The 18,566-nt window shown below is 45.6% G+C and overlaps 1 long non-coding RNA gene across 1 annotated transcript; it reads left to right on the forward strand.

Moving 5' to 3' along the window:
- The first annotated feature begins 12,638 nt into the window (after nt 1-12,638).
- LOC308577876 lies at nt 12,639-17,193 on the forward strand. The gene is made up of 2 exons (XR_014003743.1): nt 12,639-12,863; nt 17,121-17,193. It is a non-coding gene; the product is annotated as an uncharacterized lncRNA (long non-coding RNA).
- Nucleotides 17,194-18,566: the final 1,373 nt, after the last annotated feature.

Genomic DNA, 18,566 nt, shown 5'->3' on the forward strand with positions numbered 1-18,566 from the left:
AGAAAGCGAAATTAAGTCAGCAGGTATCATGCCACTAGTTGAGTGATCATTAGTTGTTTGAATAATTTTGTTAATACGACCTGTTGGGTCTTCAACCAGATCATTCTTTGGGGCTAAAAATAAAATTGAGTCGTCTCTCGTTTGTTGGTCTGGTTCAGCTGGTTCTGTTACCGGTTCGATGGTATCTATGGATTTATTCAACTTGCACACGTTAGAAGAGAGTGGGTTAATAAAATTACAAGTGGACCCATATGGGACACTTTACATGGAGAACCTAATTCAGATTCGTTAAGTTCCCTCATTTTGTCCCAGGCAGATGTTGTAGTCATATTTGCCTCAGAGATGGGGTGCATAATAGATGGGTCTGGTGACGGGGTTTCCGCCTCCAGAGTATGGAGGAGTGGATTCATCTCCGCAACAACCAGTTGGCTGGTAGGGGTGGGTGCCTTCCCAACCCACAGGTCCAGTTCTTGGTGATATAAGCGTGGGACAGAATCTGAACCACAGTCTCTATCAAGCATATTTTGTTTAGGTAATCTCAGCTGTTCCTCCGTCACTTTTGTCAGGCAGAAATAAAGGGAATCAATTTTATGAAGTATTTCTTTCTGGACTTCTTGCGGGAGAATGCTATAAGAGTGGAGTAAGTTATTATCAAAGCTATTGAGGTCGATTCCCTGATTCTCCGCATACCTGGGCCCAAGGAAGTCCAACCTTTGAGGGTCCTTGGTAACCAGACCAGTAGGATGTTTGGAGATGTCCTCCGCAGAGTTTATATCAATTAGAACATGTTGATCAATCTCATGTTGAGTTTTTGGCAAATTTACAATATGGGGGATAAGTGGAATTGAAGGTGCTTCATTCTTAAAGTACCTTGAGATTCTTATACCACTCGTCTCCAGGTGTTCTCTACATTTGTACACTAGTTTTGCCAGTCTCCCCTCGTAGAATGAGACCACCACTCTGGCAAGGAATCCGTTGAAGTATAGATATTCCACTTGGGCCAAATCAGTAGGGTTATTAAGTATACCCGGCATATAGATCTTTAAAAGGTTCAATAAATGGGCTTTACGCTCTTCTTGTGACAGGAGTCCTGGTGGTTTAGGATAATTTGATAAAACGAGTTTGTTTCGGTACAGCACCAGATTCCAGTTTTTATTTGTTAGATTTGTCTGATTTCTCTTCTAAGAAGGATTGGTTTCATCTACAGATAGAATGTAAGACTGTTGGGTGTAGTGAAGGGTTAACCTTCTGTGTCTCGAGGCTGAGAGGAGGCGCTTACAAGGGAAGTAAGCCAGGACATGACGAAAGCAGCTTGGAATGCTGTGAGCTGAGTGAAAAGTGAAAGCAGCTTTGTTACGCAGCTGCACACTGAGAGAGAAGGACGCAGAGAAAATGCAGCTACAATCAGATGGAAGTTCTTGTTTGTAAATATGCTAATTTTGAGCAAATAAAGTGATATTAGGACAGAAGAAACATGTGGGACTTGCTTTACTGCCCTTTCAACACGGACGCTGTGCAATTCTGCTAATTGCTTTACGACCTGCAGAGGCCCGCAGGGGGAAGTGTGCTGGACGCCGAACAATAAAGCAATCAATCTACCTAACAAAGGTTATGGGTCAACGTGAAGCGTGTGAGAAAGGGCTTTGAAGACTTTAAAAGGCTGAACGTCAGCTTGATCGACTGCCAAGGCTTCAAAGAGAGCAGGAGGCAGATCGGAGGAGGCTGACGGAGTGGGAGCTGAGGAGCCACGTCGTCCGGAGTGCCCAGTTTGGCTGTTGAGTGAGTACCTTTGGAAAAGCCAACAGAAGGGAGGCAATGGCTCAGCCCCGTGAACATGGCTTTGAGCTTAAACTGCCATGTCAGAAACTGACTAGCCAAAATTGGCTGCAGTGGAGATTTCAAGTAGAGCTTTTGCTAGTTGGGGAGCAGCTGTGGAACGTAATTCACCCCACACAGAATGCAGCTGGGAAAGCAGGGGCTAAGAGGGCTGCAGAGCAAAGTGAAGTTGAGAAGCGTGTGCTTGCTTTTTTGGCAGAAAGTGTGGATGCTCATCTGGTGCCTGTTGTCCTGGGTGCAAGAAAGCTAGAGGCCGCTTGGCTAGCACTCCAAGAAGCTTGTGGAGCTGGAGTGGGAAGCAAGGGCCGAGAAGTGGCTGCATCTGAAAGGGAGAGGCAAGATGGCGCCGGCCACATTCTTGAGAACCGATACACAGCTGGGAGGAGCTGGGACCCCCACAGGGGGGCGAAGGGACTGTTGCTGTTGCTGTTGTTGTTGCTAGCAATGCTGCTGATGCTTTTGCTGAGCCTGGGAGCTGTGTGGATGCTGCAACGTGTCTGTGTGAGGAACCTGGAGAGAGGCCAAGTGTTGGGAGCCCTTCACCCATCAGAGGGGGTGCAGGAAAACGTCCTGGAGACCCCGTGAGCAGTGGGGGGGCAGTGAGCAGTGAAAGCTCAGAGACGCCTCTTTCTCCAAAAGCTGCCAAGAGTTGTTTATGTCGTGAGTCGGAGCCTGGGAAGCTGAAAAGAGCTAGAGGCTTCAAGGCTGGCCACCTGCAGCAAGTAGAGATAAGAGCTTCACAGTTGTGTGGGAACGCTGAGACAAGTCCAGTCTCCATGGCAACTGAGAGAGTTGCATCTACGGAAGCTGTGAAGGTCGTGGGCAAGTCTCCCTGCCGGGGGGAGTCTGTTGCCGTTACAACCAGAGAGGACATCTGCAGAAGCCCCAAGGAGGGGGGTAGTGAGGAGATTGTTGCCCTGGCGACCCAGGAATGTCAACAACAAGACTTTCTCACTGTAATAATAGACTCTGGTGCGACAAATTCGCTAGTGCCATCTAGCAGTCTTTTGAGGAATTGCAGGACAGTAAAAACTGAGAAGTATGTGACAATTGCAGATGGAAGCAGAAAAAGGCTAACAGAGACAGGCCTTTTCTTCTGTCCTTTCCTTAATCATGAAGTCAAAGCTTATGCAGTGCCCGGTTTAACTAACTGTTTGTTAAGTGTGCATGATCTACTTATCAATGGTTTTCATATTTCTTTTGCAGGTGACAAATGTGAATTCTCCAAGGATGGGAAACACGTGTACACAGTGCTGTCTAAAGATAATTTGTTTGCTGTAAATGTGCCTTTTTCCACAGGAGAGGATGACACCGAAGAAGCGAAGGGCCAGTGTGTGAATGTAGCACCCCACCATGGTTGTTCACATATTTGGCACCGACGCTTCGCCCATTTGAATTGGAGATATCTCCAGAAAGCACCAGAGCTGACACAAGGCTGCAAATTTAATGTTTGTGACAAATTTTTAGATTGCAATGCATGTAAACATGCGAAAATTGTGAGATGCTCATATCCAAAGTCAGAGAGGCAGACCACACAACCCTTTGAATTAATTCATGCAGATTTGTGTGGACCCATGTCTGTTGAGTCACTGGGAGGTTCGAAGTATTCTTTGCTTTTGATTGATGATTTTTCGAGGTCTGCTTGGACCTTCTCTCTGAAAACGAAAGGGGAGGCGGCTAAAATGATCAGGGATTGGATCATCGCAGTTGAGGTAACTTTTTCCACCAAAGTTCGTGGTTTTCAAAGTGACAGAGGTTCTGAATTCACTGGTTCTGCTTTAGAGGATTTCTTTAGGGAGAAGGGGATTAGCCACAGACTGACCGCTCCTTACTCTCCGCAGCAGAATGGGCTGGCAGAGAGAAAGAACAGGACGGTGCAGGAAGCTGTGTCTGCGATCCTGTGGGACGCAAGGCTACCCCAGAAATATTGGTCTGAGGCCTGGCGCTATGTGGTCCATACGCAGAATAGAGTGTACAACTCTAGTATAGGAAATACACCGTATTTCTTACTGCATGGAAAGAAGCCTAAGCTACACTACCTTCGTGTGTTTGGTTGTGAGGCTTGGGTGCTTATTCCAAAGGCTCTACGCAAGAAAGGTGAGTCAAGATCTAAAAGAATGATCTTTGTAGGGTATGAGCCTGGCTCAAAGGCCTAGCGGTTTGCGTACCCAAGTGGAGACCAGTCTAGGTTGGTTATCAGCAATAGCGCTGAGTTCTGTGAGCAAGCCGGTTGGAAGCGTCTGCACGCTAATCCAGACGTGATTCCACAGCAGTTCTATGACTCAGACGTTGAGGAGGAAGAGGAACTTGGTGCTGGGGACCACGGTCCAGAGCGACAGAGTCCAAGGCAGGGACAGCTCAGGATCCCTCAGAGGGGGGAACCTAGAACACCTCCTCAGGCAAGTGTCAAGTTTGAGCCAAAGAGTGAGCCTTCTTCACCTGCTGGACCAGCTGTAAGGCCCAAGAGGCGCAGCAGGTCAGATGGGGAAGACACTGAGGATGATTTAGCTGGACCCAGTGAAGCAGCAGGGTCACCAAGATTCACACTGAGGAGATCAGCGAGGACAAGGAGGCCTCCTGAGCGGTACGACGCTTCTAGCATCTGGGTAGGTTCAGCCAGATGTGAACCTGAATCCTTCGAGGATATTCAGAATTTACCTGAGGAAGAAGCAGGCAAGTGGCACAGAGCAATGGACAAAGAGATGAAATCCATGAAAGATCTAGGTGTGTTCTCACTCAGAGTTGCCACCGGGCAAGCAGGCTGTGAGTTCCAGGTGGGTTTACCGCTTGAAACCCACGAACGCTGGAGAGCCGCAGTATAAAGCCAGGTTTGTAGGAATGAAAAATCACAGTAGACGAGAGGCAGGTGTAACATGAGGCGTCTGTCTGGGCGGACCCCTGAGAGCCTCTTTTATTGAATATTACAAGCATTGCTAACAGGTGGGCCTGTGGCTGATTGGTTTATACATACACACAGAAACTTGTGATTGGTTAACATAAGTACTAAGGCGGGAATTACATGTGAGAGGTGGGGATTACATGTGATCATTTATCATTGATGGAGTAAAGGCTGGGAATCGGAGCTAGAACTAGACAGGCATGAAGCCTCCTAATTGAATTGTAACTAGAGATTAATATGGCACAAACAATATAACAATCAGGTTCTGTAGTTGTGGTCAGCTAGGCATGAAGAGCAGGTTCGTACAGTGTGTGCAAAAGCAGGGAAAAGCCTACAAGCAAAACTTCTCAGAAAGCATGAGAAAAGAGGAGCAAGGCTTCCCCAAAGGGGATTTACGCAGAGGAAGGGAATACACTTCACGGAGGTGTATTCACCAACGTCACGAGCGGAGACTCTGAGAACGCTTTTAGCTTGTGCAGCACAGAGAGGCTGGAAAGTAAATCACTTTGATGTGGATGTTGCCTACCTTAACACAGATCTCCAGGAGGAGCTGTACATGATTCCTCCTCCGGGGTTTGAGAACTTAAGGCAGGATGTTGTGTGGAGATTGCACAAATCCATCTATGGATTACGTCAATCTGCTAGAAACTGGAACATGTGCCTGAATGAAGCCTTAGAAGAGCTAGGTTTCAGGAGAAGTGTTGCTGATAGTTGCTTTTATCTGAGAGGTTCAGGAGCAACACAAGAGTATTTGCTGATTTGGGTTGATGACGTGCTATTCTTCTCAGAAACAGATGAACAGGTGGAGAAGTTTTCCAAAGAGCTAGGTAAACGATTCAAGCTTAAACAGCTTGGTGCTGTCAAAACCTATCTAGGTGTCAATGTTGAGCGTGCGCAGGATGGAAGTTTTTTGCTTAGCCAGAGAGGTAAAATTGAGCAATTGCTTCAGAAAATGAGGATCAGTGATTGTGCAGGAGTGAGAAGTCCTATGGAGACTAGTTTTGTGAAGGACAGCCAGCAAGCAGAACGTGCTGCGTTCGAAAATACGGAAGTGTTTCAGTCAGCCCTAGGGAGTTTGTTGTACTTGTCCCAGTGGAGCAGACCTGATATAGTGTTTGCTGTCAATCTGCTCAGCAGGGAGGCATCAAACCCTAGTGTGCAAGCCTGGAATGGCATCAAGAGAGTTCTGAGGTATTTGCAGGAGACCAAAGATTTTTGTCTTAGGTTGCCAGCACAAGGAGAAGTCAAACTGACTTGCTTTGTGGACTCGGATTGGGCTAATCTTGAGGATCGCAAGTCTGTGTCTGGTCTAGTGGTGAAGTTTGGGAACTCAGTAGTTGGATGGAGGTCCAAGAAGCAAAGTCTTATAGCTCTCTCATCCACTGAGGCTGAGTTTAGTGCTCTTTCAGAGGTGTGCAGAGAAGTAGAGCTCTATGCTTGCTTGGTGCAGGAACTCTGCGAAGTGGATTGTCAGCCGATACGTGTTTTCGAGGACAATCAACCATGCCTGCGTTTGGCAGAGTCAGGTCAGTTCAAGGCCAGAACTAAACACCTAGACATTCGCTTTCGGAATGTGTGCCAGAGTGTTCAGGAGGGATTAGTTGCGCTGAAGTATTGTCCCTCTGCCAAGAACCTAGCTGATGGGTTCACGAAGCCACTCACCTTCCAAAGACATGGGGAGTTTTGCGAAGGTCTGGGTTTGGGACGACCAAGGGTCGATTCTCCCCTCAGGCGCGAGACAAGAGGGGGTGTTGGGTGTCTCGAGGCTGAGAGGAGGCGCTTACAAGGGAAGTAAGCCAGGACGTGACGAAAGCAGCTTGGAATGCTGTGAACTGAGTGAAAAGTGAAAGCAGCTTGGAATGGCAGATGCAACTGATAGACTACATGGAATTGGCAGAAATGACTGGCAGAATCCGAGACCTGGGAGAAGAGATAGTGGAAGAGGACTGGAAAAAATTTAAGGACTATTTGCAAAAATATTGTAAATTGTATGAATGCTAGAATGATGCAGGATATAAAGATAATATGGCATTAGTGACATAGCTGAAAGGAGTGTGAAGATAATTGGTTTATAAGAACAAAGGTGAAATCTGAATAACATTATGTCGAGCTTAAATATTTGATAACAAAGGGAAAAATTGGAGACATAACAGTTGACACGTATAATCTAAAATAAGTTTTGAGAGAAGGTGAAGTATTGCTGAATAAGATTTTGAAATGGGAACACAGAGAAGGGAGATGTGAGGAGGTCGATGAAACAAGTAAATGAAAGATAAAGATATGGAACATTGGATGTGTGTTTTAACCTTATGTGTTTTTTATGCTGTACTGTTATATAGTTTTTTATGTTTTTTGTTTAATGTATTGTAATTTCTTGTTGTTTTTCTTTGTTTTTCTTTCTGTAACTTTTAAACCTCTAATAAATATCATCTTTAAAAAAAGAAAAGAAAAGTGAAAGCAGCTTTGTTACGCAGCTGCACACTGAGAGAGAAGGACGCAGAGAAAATGCAGCTACAATCAGATGGAAGTTCTTGTTTGTAAATATGCTACTTTTGAGCAAATAAAGTGATATTAGAACAGAAGAAACGTGTGGGACTTGTTTTACTGCCCTTTCAACACGGACGCTGTGCAATTCTGCTAAATGCTTTACGACCTGCAGAGGGCTGCAGGGGGAAGTGTGCTGGACGCCAAACAATAAAGCAATCAATCTACCTAACAAAGACCATGGATCTTGGATCAAAATGTCTTGCTTGGAGTTAGGTGTTGGGGTAGGTGTTAAGAGTTCCGAGCAATCCATCGCAGCATCAGGGCAAGGTTTTATAGAATGTTCTTGCTTAGAAGATTTCCTGGTTACAAGTTTCTCAGTGTTCCCACTGTTCTCGGTTATTGGGATACTCTTGAGAAGGTTAAAAAGCTTTTTAAAATCCATTTTTTTGTAACGCACTGCCTTAAAATTTTTAACATTTCTGCTCTTTTTTACCCTTATGGGCCTCCTTTTCAAGGCAGTAGCCCTACAAGATCTCTTGGCCTTCCTTGGTGGTCTGCTTTTGCAGGTGGTAGGAAGGAAGTTGTTATTACTTTCCAATTCTACAGTCACCCCGCTGGATTCCCTACAGAGAGTTTTGCAAGTGTCCATCATTATAGTGAGGATTTTTGTACAGGTGGCCAAATGAGATTTTATATTTTCGATATCCTCAGTTAAAAGCACAAGCCATTTGATAACTGATAAATCCTCATCCTCATTTGTCTCAAGTTGGAAGCAGGAGTCTCTTGATGTTTTAGGGTTTCCCAAAGACATCTCTGCAATTTGTTTTAACATTAGTTCTTCCACTTCTCGGACTCGGGATGGTTCAGGAGAAGCTTGGGATTTAAGTCTCTGTTTGGGGAGTACTTTGGTAACTGTACCAATTGTGTTTGGATTTACTTTGGGCTTTATTGGCCCTTTGTTGTGGCATTCTTCTACACAATCCTCTCTCTGCACAGCCGGCCCTTCGGTGCAGGAGGGAGAAGTTTCAGTTTCCTGCTGAATCTCACTCGGCTTGACTTTACCCCTATTCTTAAAGGGCCGAGTGCTTTTTGTTTGAGCTCCCTTTAGGGTAGCTCTTTTAGAGAGAGGTCTTAGATCACTCCGATAAAAGCCTGGTGTTCTACAGCCACTCCTGGTCGTCACCATTATTTATCTTGTGAAGGTCAAGTTGGTAAAAATCTCACCTCGGTTCATTAGCTCCATCGGGTGTTGCAGGAGGGTTCTCCGCTGGACTGCTTCCAAGGTAGGCAGGTAATTGAGACCAATTTGCTGAGCTCCTTTGCCGTGGTGTTGGAGGCCGCGGCGGTGTCAGCGGCGCCTTTCTGGCCGTGTCGCCCTCCTAGCTCAGTGGGAAGGCGTCCGAGATAACAAGGAGGTAAAACCATGAAATGATAAAATAGGGCAGTAAAACAATAAAGTAAAACAATAAAAGGACCATAAAACTATAAAATGGTGAGAGCAGCTGCCTCACCCTGCCTCACAGATCCAGGCTAAACATGCCCAGCTCCCTTAGCCATTCCTCATAAGGCATCATTTCCAGGCCTTTGACCATTTTGGTTGCCCTCCTCTGGACACGTTCCAGTTTGTCAGTGTCCTTCTTGAACTGTGGTGCCCAGAACTGGACACAGTACTCCAGGTGAGGTCTGACCAGAGCAGAATACAGTGGCACTATTACTTCCCTTGATCTAGATGCTATACTCCTATTGATGCAGCCCAGAATTGCATTGGCTCTTTTAGCTGCCGCGTCACACTGTTGGCTCATGTCAAGTTTGTGGTCAACCAAGACTCCTAGATCCTTTCCACATGTACTGCTCTCAAGCCAGGTGTCACCCATCTTGTATTTGTGCCTCTCATTTTTTTTGCCCAAGTGCAATACTTTACATTTCTCCCTGTTAAAATTCATCTTGTTTGTTTTGGCCCAGTTCTCTAATCTGTCAAGGTCGTTTTGAAGTGTGATCCTGTCCTCTGGGGTGTTAGCCACCCCTCCCAGTTTGGTGTCATCTGCAAATTTGATCAGGATGCCCTTGAGTCCATCATCCAAGTCGTTGATAAAGATGTTGAATAAGACCGGGCCCAAGACAGAACCCTGTGGCACCCCACTAGTCACTCTTCTCCAGGATGAAGAGGAACCATTGATGAGCACCCTTTGGGTTCGGTCAGTCAGCCAGTTACAAATCCACTGAGTGGTAGCATAGTCAAGACCGCATTTTACCAGCTTCTTTACAAGAATATCATGGGGCACCTTGTCAAATGCCTTGCTGAAATCAAGGTAGGCTACATCCACTGCGTTCCCTTCATCTACCAGGCTTGTAATTCTGTCAAAAAACAAGATCAGGTTAGTCTGACATGACTTATTTTTCAGAAATCCATGCTGACTATTGGTGATCACAGCATTCCTTTCTAGGTGCTCACAGACTGTTTGCTTAATGATCTGCTCCAGAATCTTCCCTGCTATTGATGTCAGACTGACTGGGCGGTAATTATTTGGGTCCTCTCTTTTCCCCTTTTTGAAAATAGGGACAACATTTGCCCTCCTCCAGTCTGCCTGGACTTCGCCTGTTCTCCAGGAATTCTCAAAGATGACTGCCAGTGGTTCTGAGATCACATCTGCCAGTTCTTTTAATACTCTTGGATGCAGTTCATCTGGCCCTGGAGACTTGAATACATCTAAACTAGCCAAGTATTCTTGTACTATCTCCTTAGTTATTCTGGGCTGTGTTTCCTTTGCTGAATCATTTGCTCCAAATTCTTCAGGTCGGGCATTGTTTCCTTTATCGGAGATGACTGAGGCAAAGAAGGCATTGAGGAGTTCAGCCCTTTCTGTGTCCCCTGTTTGCATTTCACCATCTTCTCCTCTGAGTGACCCCACTGTTTCTTTGTTCTTCCTTTTGCTACGAACATACCCATAAAAGCCTTTTTTGTTGCTTTTAACCTCTCTAGCAAGCCTGAGTTCATTCTGTGCTTTAGCTTTTCGGACTTTGTGTCTACACGTGCTGGCTATTTGTTTGAATTCCTCTTTGGTGGTTTCCCCACTTTTCCATTTTTTGTACACATCCTTTTTTAATCTTAACTCAGTTAAAAGTTCTTTAGATAGCCACCCTGGCTTCTTTAGGCACCTTCCATGTTTCCGTCTCATTGGTATTGCCTGACGTTGTGCTTTTACTATCTCCCTCTTAACAAACTCCCAGCCATCATGAACTCCCTTTCCTTTTAGTATTACTGTCCATGGGAGCTCACCCAGCACTTCCCTAAGTTTTATGAAGTCGGCTTTCTTAAAGTCAAGAAATTGAGTCCTAGTATGCTTGGCTGCTCCTTTCCGCTGCATAGTAAACTTCAGAAGAGCATGATCACTCGCGCCTAATGATCCTTCCACTTCTACCCCACTAACCAGGTCATCAACATTGGTTAGGACCAGATCTAAAATGGCTGTTCCTCTTGTTGCTTCTCCCACTTTCTGGACAATGAAGTTGTCTGCAAGGCCAGTGAGGAATCTGTTTGACCTTATGCTCTTGGCTGAGTTTGACATCCAACAAATATCCGGGTAATTGAAGCCCCCCATTACTACTATCTCCCTTCCTTTTGCATGCTTGGCCATCTGTTCCAGGAAGGCATCATCTATGTCCTCCGTTTGGCTTGGGGATCTATAGTAAACTCCCACAATGAGATCTCTGTTATTCTTCTCTCCCTTAATTTTGACCCAAATGCTCTCACTTTGGCTTTGAGGTTCTAAATCTTGGATCTCTTCACAGGTACACACATCCCTGACATATAACGCCACTCCTCCTCCTTTCTTGTCTGGTCTGCTTCTCTGAAATAGATTGTATCCCCCCATTATTACATTCCAATCGTGGGACTTATTCCACCAGGTTTCAGTGATGCCTATTATGTCATATTTAGTTTGCTGTACCAAGAGCTCAAGCTCATCTTGTTTATTTCCCATGCTTTGCGCATTAGTGTGCAGACATTGAAGTTCATTAATCATTCCCCCGTGTCTCTTATTTAAGGATTTTTTCCTCCCACCACTAGGTCTGCGTGCTGTTTGCTCCATTTGGTCTATGACATTTGGATGATCATCTTCATCAGTTGATGAAGTAATTATCATCTTTTTAAATATTTTAGCTTTTGTATGTTTTAAAGTAAACATACAAAGTGTTTTGGTAAACCACTTTGCAGGCTTTTAAAAATAAATTTTATTAAATAAAGAAGCAATGCATAGAACTAATAATAGAAATATATAGGGAAATATATATTCCCCTCATTTTCTTTATTTTTCCTTCTCCTCCTCCTGCTGCTGCTCCTCCTCCTCCTCCTCGTCTTTCTCACCTGAAGGAAAATCCAAAGAACCACCATTAAAATTGGTGCCTGGTATGTGCAATCATATGCTGTATTTTTATTCTTTTTGGCAAGAAAATGGGCACACAAGGAGGCAGCAAACCTTTGTGCCCTTCAGAGGCACATGCACAGTCTGCTACTGGCCTCTGGTCTCCTGCGCATGGGGTGGGGGTGGGGGTGGTGGTATTGGGAATTCAGCTCCGTTCTTCCAAGCTGATAAGGCTTATATTCCTCCGAGCCCTCCCATCAGAGCATTAAAACAACACCACAGTGGAAGGATGAGATAGTATGGGCTACATTGCTATGCTTTATTACTAAGCTACACAGAAAGCAAAGAAAAATACATCTTCTCTCTATGAGAAGCAGAGAACAACAGAACAAAGGAAACAGGAAACCAGTAACGTCACAACCCATCTCCCTGTCCCTTGAGAATCCAACAGTATCTGGACTCTGTGTAATGTAAACAGAGTCCTGTGACTGCAAGCAGCTGCACAGTGAGGAAACAGAAACTAACATCCTCCCCCTTTCTGTGAACACCACTGGGCAGTGTGTTAGTACAATCTCAGTACAAACCCAATTTCTGTACATAGGTACAGTGTTGATCCCTCGGAACAACCTTGGACAATAAATCAGCAGGAATTTCATTACCTGGCATGTAGGACACCGTTACGAGTCCTTTCTGAACACATTCTCTAGCATGTTGCAGCTTCACTTGCAAGTGCTTTGTGTTTTGCTTACAACCTTCAGAAGTCAGCAAATCCAAACATGCTTTGTTGTCCTGATAAACCTGGATTGGACATTTGACAGGAATTCTCTGTTAGGATATTTCCGTTCCACCTTAAAAGGGAGCAGGCTTTGTGAGTCACAGAGTCTGCGCATGTCCTGTTCACAGGATGTTTGTTTGCTATTCCTTTCGATTTTGCAGTCGGTCGGAGACACTGACTCAGAACGGTCATGTTTTTCTTTGTTCTGTTCTACGCTAAATAAAGTCTGTAAATATGCTAAATATGCTCTTCTGCGGTGCAGCTTTCTGCCTGTGTTTCTGCTGATAAACAGTGTGCACAAGCCTGGAATGTGGCAATCTGTTTCTGAGGCTTCGTGTCGCTAACTGCTGGATCTGCCTGTCTACGGGAGATCGATGGACGTCTGGCAGCCGGCTTGGGGCCATGATGGACTATATCTCCCTGGCAGTTTCCCAACAACAAGGTTATGGGCCCAGATTCACAGCACCTACAGAAGAGTAAAACTGCAACAGACTGCGTATGAGAGGTACGTGGGAAAAGCGAAAGAAAGGGAGGCTTTTCTGTTTACCTCGGCAAAGAGCCTTTGTAACTCCGGCAGATTAATGGCTCTGGGAGCTGCGCCAGAGAGGCTTCGTGATTAATGGCTGCTAAGATAAGAAGTCTTTGAAGGCAAAAAGACTCACGGCTAAAGCAAAAAGCTGGAAATGGAGTTTTTCCAAGCTTCTGAGGCCACTGTGTGCCCGAAGTTACATGGGCAGAATTATAAAACCTGGGCAGAATGGTGTGAATGTTTGCTGCGTCAGTTTGGGGTGTGGCATACCGTGAGTGAGCCCCCTCCAGTTCCTCTGACAGATAGATGGAAAGGCCAGAATTCGAAGGCCATTGACGTAATAGTCTTATCCGTCTCTCTTGAGGAAATTAAGACGCTTGCTGGCAACACCACTGCACGTAAGATGTGGAAGGCTTTGAAAGCTGCTCATCTGCCAGTAATCCCAGCCCAGAGTTTGACTGCATCGGAGGTCCTAGCTGTTTCCCAGAATGCGAGTGAATGCAGGGATGCTGAGGGCACCGGTTGCAAGCTGCAGGGGGAGCTGACCATCACGTCATCCCAGGCAGCATTCCAACCTCCAGGGGGAGCCGAGGAGTCGGCAGCTGAGAGCTCTGTTTCTCGTGGGAACCAAGGTCATCGCCTTTGCAGAGGCCGGAAAGGCAAAGGTAAACAGAGGCAGACGCCTGCAGATGGCCAGAAGCGGAGGGAGGGTGAAGAGCCCGCGCCAGGGAAAAACAAGGCTATGTTTGCTGGCACAGCTTCGCTAAAGGCAAGTCTGCTGGCCAGGAGCAGGGGGGCAAGCTGCAAAAGCCCACACCGGTGGAAAACAAGGGTTTGCTTGCTGTAAAGACTGCTCCAACAGCCAAAGGCAGATTTGTTGTTGATTCAGGTGCGAGCCGCCACGTCACGAAGGATCGCCACCTGTTTATCTCCTTCACACCTCAAGAAGGTGAAATCCACCTGGCTGACGGAAGGACGCTGCAAATCGCAGGAGAAGGTACTGTGAAAATTGCAAGTCTGCACACAACCATCAGTGGTGTACTTTATGTTCCAGGAGCTGCGAGCAACTTGCTTAGCGTCCCACAGCTTACTGGGCGTGGTTTTCAGATTTCCTTCAAGAGGAGCGTCTGTGTCATCAGTAAAGGCAAAGAGGACTATTTGCATGCAAAGTTTATGGATGGTTTGTTCCATATAACTAATGACGACACTAGTGCTGTTGTATCAAATGCTGATTCTTGTTGTGTTGCACAAACTAACAAAGTTCTTCATGCAGGTTGCATTCAGGATGCGCATCGAAGGTTTTGTCACCTCTCTTGGAAGACACTGGCCAAGATGCCAGAGGTGGTTGAAGGTTTGAACATCAAACCCTGTAAGTTTCACATGAAATGTGTATCTTGTGCAGAGAACAAGGTGAAGGTTGCTCCAAAAGGCAAGGAGTCTAGCAGGCAGGCCTCCAAACCCTACCAGCTAGTCCACGCAGACCTGGTTGGTCCACTTGCGCCCTCTTTAGGGGGAGCAAGGTACTTCATGGTTCTAATTGATTCTTTTTCCAGGTACATTCATGTGTTTTTGCTCGAACAGAAATCGCAAGCGTTTCCGAAGTTTAAGGCATTCTGTGTTTGGTTGGAGAATGTTCATGGTAAACGTATTGGCTCTCTGTTTACTGATCGGGGCGGGGAGTTCACTTCTCAGCAGTTTGAAGCTTTCCTGACTGAGAAGGGAATCCAGCATGACATGTCAACGCCCAGATCGCCATGGATGAATGGGCTTGCAGAGCGAGCAAATCAAACGTTGCTGCAAGGAATGAAAACCTTGTTGCATGATGCCAATCTCCCTGATAAATTTTGGGGGGAGGCTTTGGGGAATTTTGTTTACACTTTTAATCGCAGATTGTCATCACCTATTGGTTGTACCCCCTATGAGAAGATGTTTGGCAAAAAGCCCAACATCAAGCACATGAGAATCTTTGGTTCTGACATGTGGGTACATTCCCCACAAACCAACAAGCTTGGGAAGCGTGGGGCACATGGTTTGTTCATGGGGTACGAAAAAGGTGCATACAGGGTATGGATGACTAACTCTAAGTCCATTAAGTTCACAAGGAGTGTTGAGTACAATCCTAAGTGGAGGGAAAATGTGGGAATTTTCCAGAGTTACCCAGAGGAGGATGAAGGTGATGTCAAGCAAGCAGCTAAAGCTGAGAAAGCTGCTGAGGATGATGATGAGGAGGAGGATGAGGATGATGATGATCAGAGTTCGGATTCCAGTTCAGTGCGCGGCGCTGCTGCTGGTGTCAGTGACAGTGATGACACAGCAGAATACAAGAGCACAAAGGCCTCAGTCAGACCATCTGATGCGTCTGACAATGAACTGGAAGAACCACTGTTCACCATTGGTCATTTTTCTCCTAAGAAAGAGGAGATGAGTCAAGAAGACTTGCATCTAGTACGCAGATCTGAGAGAGCCACGAAGGGCAAACCTCCAAAGAGGTATGCTGATGAGTTTGCTAAGACAGCAACTGCTGTTCTTAGTAGCTCAGAGAAGGTATGGGAACCTTCAAGCTTCAAAGAGGTTCAGGAGTTAACCTCTAAAGATGCTGAGCCTTGGCTTAATGCCATGAAGGCTGAAGTTGATTCCTTGAACAGGAACCAAACTTGGGAACTGGTACCGGTAGTCCCAGGAATGAGACTGGTTGGCAGCAAATGGGTCTTCAAGGCCAAGACAGACCAGAATGGCAAGGTAGTCAGACACAAAGCCAGATTGGTTGCCAGAGGTTTTTCACAGGTACCAGGACAGGATTACCACGAGACCTACTCACCCACAGTCAAATATGAGAGCATTCGGCTGATGCTCAAGATCGCTGCGGAGGAGAAACTGCATGTTTCCCATGATGACATTAATACAGCTGTTTTGTACGGGAATTTTGAATGAAGAGCTGTTCATGCCTCCACCTGATGGGATGGAGATACAGAAGGGAATGGTCTGTAAACTGCGGAAATCCTTATATGGTCTTAAGCAGATTGCCAGGTGTTGGAACACAAAACTCACTGAGACATTGCTTTCTCTAGGTTTTCACCAGGGCAAAGCTGATCCATGTGTGTTTGTCAAGGAGGAGGGGCAAAACAAACTGTATTGTTTATGTTTTGTTGATGATCTTCTGATGTTTTGGAAGAATCAGGCTTTCTACCAAAGCACCCTAGCTCAGCTGAAGGAGCACTTTGACATGAAGGATCTTGGTGAGGTATCCAACTATCTTTCTCTGCAGGTGGAGAGGGACCAAGCAGGTAATTTTCTGGTACACCAAACACAGAAAATTGCTGATGTATTAACCAGGTTGAATTTGGTTGATGCAAACCCAGCAGACACACCGATGGTGACAGGTTACCAGGTAGACAGTACTGCTGAAGCGTTTTCTGACACAACGCTATATAGATGCATTCTAGGCAAGCTAAATTTCATTGCCAGATGTTCAAGACCTGACATAGCTGTAAGCTGTAACCTGCTTAGCAGACATGCCAACAATCCTACGGTTCAGGATTGGAAAGCTCTGAAGCGCATAGCCCGCTATTTGAAAGGGACTATGCACTACAGGCTGAGGTTCACCAGTCAGAAGACTGGAGGTCTTGAAATCTTTGCTGATGCAAGTTTTGGAAGTGACACCACGGATGGTACAAGCACTTCTGGAGTATGCTACATGTACAACCACTGCCTGTTTGACTGGTTGTGCAAGAAGCAAACAACAGTGAGCCTAAGTTCCTGTGAAGCAGAACTCAATGCTCTGTCGTTTTCACTCATGGATTGTGAATGGTTGATGCAACTGTTTAAGGACATCAGAGTGTCTGTGAAATGTCCTGTACAAGTGTATCAAGACAATAGATCGTGTTTGGCTTTGCTGAACTCAGAGAGTTGCAAGCAAAGAACCAAGTACTTGCAGATTAAGCTACATTGTGCAAGAGAGTGTATTCAGAAAGGACTTATTCAGGTGTCCTACATGCCAGGAAATGAAATTCCTGCTGATCTGTTGTCGAAGGTTGTTAACAGAGAACAACTTAAGGTTTATGTACAAAGGTTGCAAATGGGTTGAACCACAGGTACTACAGGTTACACGGAAAGGGGGAGGATGTTAGGATATTTCCGTTCCACCTTAAAAGGGAGCAGGCTTTGTGAGTCACAGAGTCTGCGCATGTCCTGTTCACAGGATGTTTATGTTTGCTATTCCTTTCGATTTTGCAGTCGGTCGGAGACACTGACTCAGAACGGTCATGTTTTTCTTTGTTCTGTTCTACGCTAAATAAAGTCTGTAAATATGCTAAATATGCTCTTCTGCGGTGCAGCTTTCTGCCTGTGTTTCTGCTGATAAACAGTGTGCACAAGCCTGGAATGTCGCAATCTATTTCTGAGGCTTCGTGTCGCTAACTGCTGGATCTGCCTGTCTACGGGAGATCGATGGATGTCCGGCAGCCGGCTTGGGGCCATGATGGACTATATCTCCCTGGCAGTTTCCCAACATTCTCATGTCTTTACACAACTGTAACAACCATTCACAATCCACAAGTGAATGGTTCAGCCTCACAAGTTCAGTTCAGCTTCACAAGTATTCAAGCTAACTGTTGTTTGCTTGCACGACCAAATAGACCCTGATTGTACATGTAGCAAACTCCAGACGTACTTTTCCTGTCTGTAGTGTCACTTCCCAAACTTGCATCTGCAAATATCTCAAGACCTCCAGACTTCTGATTGTTAAATCTCAGTCTGTATTGCATAGTGCCTTTCAAATAGTGTGCTATGCATTTCAGAGCTTTCCAATCCTTAACAGTAGGATTGTTGACTTGTCTGCTTAGCAATGTTACGATATTGAAGCAATGCAGCCGCGAGCTGCTGGTAGCTTGAAAGCAAAACATAATGGGAATGTTGGGACTGTCCGTGGGAAACAGAGGGACAGTCTATTCACAGTGCGAAGCACCGGAATTAGCTCAGAGTGTAATATGAGCTGTACAGGAAGTACAGCATGTGTTTGTTCTCTTTCGACTGCTGGAGTTTGAAGAGAGCAGTCATGTTTTTTGTAACGCTGCAAAGACAGAAATAAAAGCATGTAAATATGTTTCTGTCTATCTCTTTCCCCTGCCAGGGGGGGCAGGAAAGAGGGGGTGTATTCTTCTCACGCTGAGAAGGATCGCCTATCGCGACTTCTGCCTGGATCTTGCCGGGAATGCAGACAGGGAGGTCAACAGGAGATCAAGCCGGGTGCCTGGAGAGTTGCCAGTTTCTCCTGATAAAGGCTTGATTCCCGACAGTTACAGCTAACTGTAATGTCAGGTCTTGAACATCTGGCAATGAAGTTTAGTTTGCCTGGCACACTTCTGTACAGTGTAGTGTCAGAAAATGCTCCTTCAGTGTCATCTACCTGCTAACCTGTTGTCATCGGTGTGTCTACAGGGTTAGCATTCATCAGGTTTAGTTTGCTTAACACATCAGCAATTTTTTGTGACTGGTGTACTAGAATATTACCATCTTGGTCTCTCTCTATTTCCAGAGATAGGTAGTTGGATACCTCACCAAGATCTTTCATGTCAAAGTGCTCTTTTAGTTGACCTAGGGCGCTATTGTACATTTTGACATCCTTCCAAAAGGAAAGAATATCATCAACAAAAAACAAGCAATACAGCTTCTTTTGCCCTT

Source organism: Podarcis bocagei (genome assembly GCF_964188305.1).
Source record: "Podarcis bocagei genome assembly, chromosome: W".
NCBI classification, from domain to species: domain Eukaryota; kingdom Metazoa; phylum Chordata; class Lepidosauria; order Squamata; family Lacertidae; genus Podarcis; species Podarcis bocagei.